A 4,330-nucleotide genomic window follows, 5' to 3' on the forward strand; every position below is an offset into this window, starting at 1 on the left:
AAAAAAAACACTGCTGCCCGCTACCGGTAAGCACTTTTAAAACCAAACGGTCTTACCTTCGCTGCTGCTCGCACTGGAGATGACCGGCGGCTTCGAAGGGTGAGTATAAATACTCACCGCTTTCCTTCCCGGCTGCCCCTCTGGTCGTCGTCACTTCCCCCTGGTGCTCCCGCTCTTTCTGTGAAGAGAGAGTGAAAGAGAAAAAAAAACACCGCTGCCCGCTACCGGTAAGCACTTTTACCGGTAAGTATATTCCTATCTGCTCCCCAGGTGTAGTCATGTGCCCAGTTAAAGGTGAGGAATCTAACCCTCCAATCCCTTCTCAGAGGCTAATGGGCCTGTAACCAGACAGCCTGGATCATCATCATGGCTCCTTCAAATTGCTGTCTCATATTCGGTGGCTACTGTGTCTGTTACATATTAATCTACATAGGTAATGTACATACACAATACATACATTATTTATGTGTGTGTGTATAATATATGATACATATGTATTATATATGTATCATATATTATATACATACATAAAATATGAGCCCTGAAGAAGGGCCTATGCCTGAAACGTCGACTCTCCTGCTCCTCGGATGCTGCCTGCCCTGCTGTGTTTTTCCAGCACCACATTTTTCAAATAAAATATAAACAGTCCACCAGCTAGGTCAAGGTATCTCTTTCATATTTAATGAACTACACTGTAAGTATTATTTCAAACTGCTTTGTGCGTTCTGTTTGTTACCAATGCAGTTATAGCTGTGTTAATATTAAATGCATTCTTTGTGTCTGTTTATTAATTTATAAATGTTTAACTTTACCAGTGTGTCATTTACAAATCTGTCTATAAATGTTATTGATTAATTCATTTGTGTATTCATCAGTTGCAATAGTCATATTTTGTTATATTGGTTTTATTGATTATTTTTGTGTAAGTCTTGCTTTTGAATACATTTGCTTGTTTCTTCCAGTTGTTTCCAATACATCTGGATGTGTGTTTACATGAACAATAAGTTGACCTTACAACATTAATCAGTAACAACCTTCACCTGGAAGTGTCAGTATGATACATGCCGCAGTATCGAGTGGATGGGAAATAGAGTGGAGTTGAAACCAAAATGAAAAACACTATTCTGAAGCCCCTACCTGAGTCACAGCCCTAGCATGGACATCCACATGGAGGTGACCAAATGTTCAGAGTATGTGGGTAGGGAGGCAGGATTGAATAGGAGTGGGGTGAGGCACAGTTTCCAGGGTGAGACGCAGGCAATAAAGCAGCTTCAGGCTCCATGATATGAGACTCAGCACGACTTCCTTCCACTTGTGTCTTGCTGGATCTGTGAAGGGTAGGCTAGCCCAGGTTGTGGAACAGAGTCACCTCGATGACACTTATTCAGCGAGTCGTGAGTTCATGGAATTCCCTGCCAGTAGCAGTGGTGGACTCTTCCTCATTATGGGCATTTAAGCGGGCTTTGGATAGGCATATGGAGGATAGTGGGCTAGTGTAGGTTAGGTGGGCTTGGATCGGCGCAACATCGAGGGCCGAAGGGCCTGTACTGCGCTGTATTCTTCTATGTTCTATGTTCTATGCTCAATTGTAGTCCATTCTGCAGCCAGTTAGGAAACAGATTTCATATTTGTGCCTTCACCTTCACTCACCTCAATGAGCAGCAGAAGCCAATGTGTTTGAAATAGTAACATAAAAGCTGCTAAATTTTAATTCATGTAATAATGCAAATGTTTGAACAATTTGCATGCCATCTGCAATTCACCTTTTCATAATTTTTGGAAAGGCGAATTTTGTTTTGGCTTTTCAGCTCATGAGAAGTTTTTGTCCTGATAGATTGGAAACATGCCTTAATATGGTTATAGCCTGTCTGTGTAGGAATATTATCCTGGAAGAAGAAAATCTGATGCCAATAGATATTAGTAACTGTGGGCAAAATCTTTTAGGGATGTGCGCATCGTGGGATATGGAGAGACGTATGGCAGAATCAGGTGTGGAAGAGGTGCGATGAGGCTGATCTCAACATTGAGATCATCTTACTCCATTTTATGTGTTTTTCACAAGCAGTGGGGTTCGATTCTCACCAGGAATGATAAGAGTGAGATTCTGATTAACAAGGATTAACACTTGTTAAATTCTCTAGTTACACCATTTCATTCATATTCATACTCATATCTCAGCAAATTCACCAAACAATCTTGATGTTAGGAAAACTTGGCAAAGAAACCAAAGCATGCTCATGGTAAATTAAGCTTGCCACTTGCTTTGAACATTCTAGGGATGGGTTTTGGAGCAGGTGTGTGTGTTTGTTTGTTATGGTAGGGATGAAATAGTGGCTGAAATGGCATTGAGCGTCAGTGCTGGGGGCTGAAAACACTGAGCAATGGTACAAAACAGTTGTAAAGGGTCAATGGGGAGGGGGCAGCATTATTTTGAAAATACCACATTATAATGCATATCTAGGAAGGGTGCAATCAGTATTATACTGGCTTCAAGGGGTGAACAGGGAAACCAGAATGATAACTCCAGGCATGTTCACCTTATATGCCTGTGTCTTGGTGGGAAGGATAGGGATGGATCAGTGAATGTAAATGGAAACTTGTGAGAGTGCGAATCCTATGGTGTTAATGGGCCAGGCTACTTGGAAAGGGATGTGGATCGTTGATGGTTCACTGACACAGACAGGCTGAGCAGGGGGCTGCGGAGGTGGTATGTTTGCTGTCATCTTCTATCACAGTGAAAATAGAATGTCCACAATGGGAAGAGAATAGCTGAGACCACACTGAGAGTAGATAGGGTAAATTACATCCTGTGAGGGAGTGGGCTACACCACAGCCTGTTCAGAGACGAAAAGCAAAACAACACCCATCATATGTCTCTAAAAAATCTAACAGAACAACCTACAGAATGCAAGCTTCTTGGACACCTGCACATTGACCCTCTATGAAGACATTCACCTCACAAGCACAACCAATGCTGGGCAGCTTTTTGATGGCTACATAAGGAGCCAAACATTAGGAGTCAACATCCAGGAGGGCTAAACGTGCCAAGGGTCCACATTGTTCCCCCTGATTGCAGCTGACCGTGAACTGCTGCCAGATGATGTGACAACATATTTACGGAGAAAGTGAGGTCTGCAGATGCTGGAGATCAGAGATGGAAATGTGTTGCTGGAAAAACGCAGCAGGTCAGGCAGCAACTAGGGAACAGGAGAATCGACGTTTCGGGCATTAGCCCTTCTTCATTCCTGAAGAAGGGCTAATGCCCGAAACGTCGATTCTCCTGTTCCCTAGATGCTGCCTGACCTGCTGCGTTTTTCCAGCAACACATTTCCATCTCGACAACATATTTACCGCCTACATAGAAAAACTCAAAAACAGGTGTATGAAAGTTGCAGGCAACAAAATTTATGGACAAAATAACCTCAACATGTTTGAGGATGGATATGTCCACAAGATGTGGGAGAAAAGGAAGATGGCACTATGATGGCACAGTAACCTGGATGACCTGGAAAACTGCCAAAGGAGGCCATACCTCTAGACCCTGCAAGCCTGATCTGAGGTTGCCTCCTGAATCAATGGAGTATGGAGGAGCTGCCAGCAGTGGAGGAAAAAGGTCAATCACCTTTTCTGCTCTGTCAGGGTAATTGCCACACTCCTCTCACCTCTTCACACTTACTCTATCTCTGTCACTGCACACATATCGTGCTAAGGCCCACCCCTCTCACTCACTCTCCACCTCAGCTTCTGTTTTGAAAAATTCAGGTTCGTAGGAGAGTAGTCTGACACAGAACAAACGACCAAGAGGCGAGTCTGCTAGAATATGAGCATTTTATTCCCCGCAGCGTCGCCACAACCAGGTCTCATACTTACAACGGGTCTGGCTTATACTCACTCTACATGTTACCGGAACTGGGAGCCGTCAGTTCTCGTAGAGCGGTTGCCAACAACCCACGCTCGGCGGTTAAACGTAACCCCGGAGCAGACTCCCGGGTCTGGCTTATTTTCCAGCTGATATACTCTTTTCCAGATATAAACATTCATGTGAACAGCAGAGCAAGGCTAAAAAACACATTCCATTCTGGTTACATACAGATAAGAAGACTCACACGGGGAGGTGTGTAATAAGATTCACACGGGACTAAGCAACACCTCCATTCCGGTTAGATTCACACATGTATTGGGACATAATTTTTAACCGTTTCACCACATTCCACTGCTTGGAATTTTACACCACATGGACACACTTTCCTCATTCCTGAAGAAGGGCTTATGCCCGAAACGTCGATTCTCCTGTTCCCTGGATGCTGCCTGACCTGCTGCGCTTTTCCAG

Source organism: Chiloscyllium plagiosum, chromosome 6, assembly GCF_004010195.1.
Source record: "Chiloscyllium plagiosum isolate BGI_BamShark_2017 chromosome 6, ASM401019v2, whole genome shotgun sequence".
NCBI lineage: Eukaryota > Metazoa > Chordata > Chondrichthyes > Orectolobiformes > Hemiscylliidae > Chiloscyllium > Chiloscyllium plagiosum.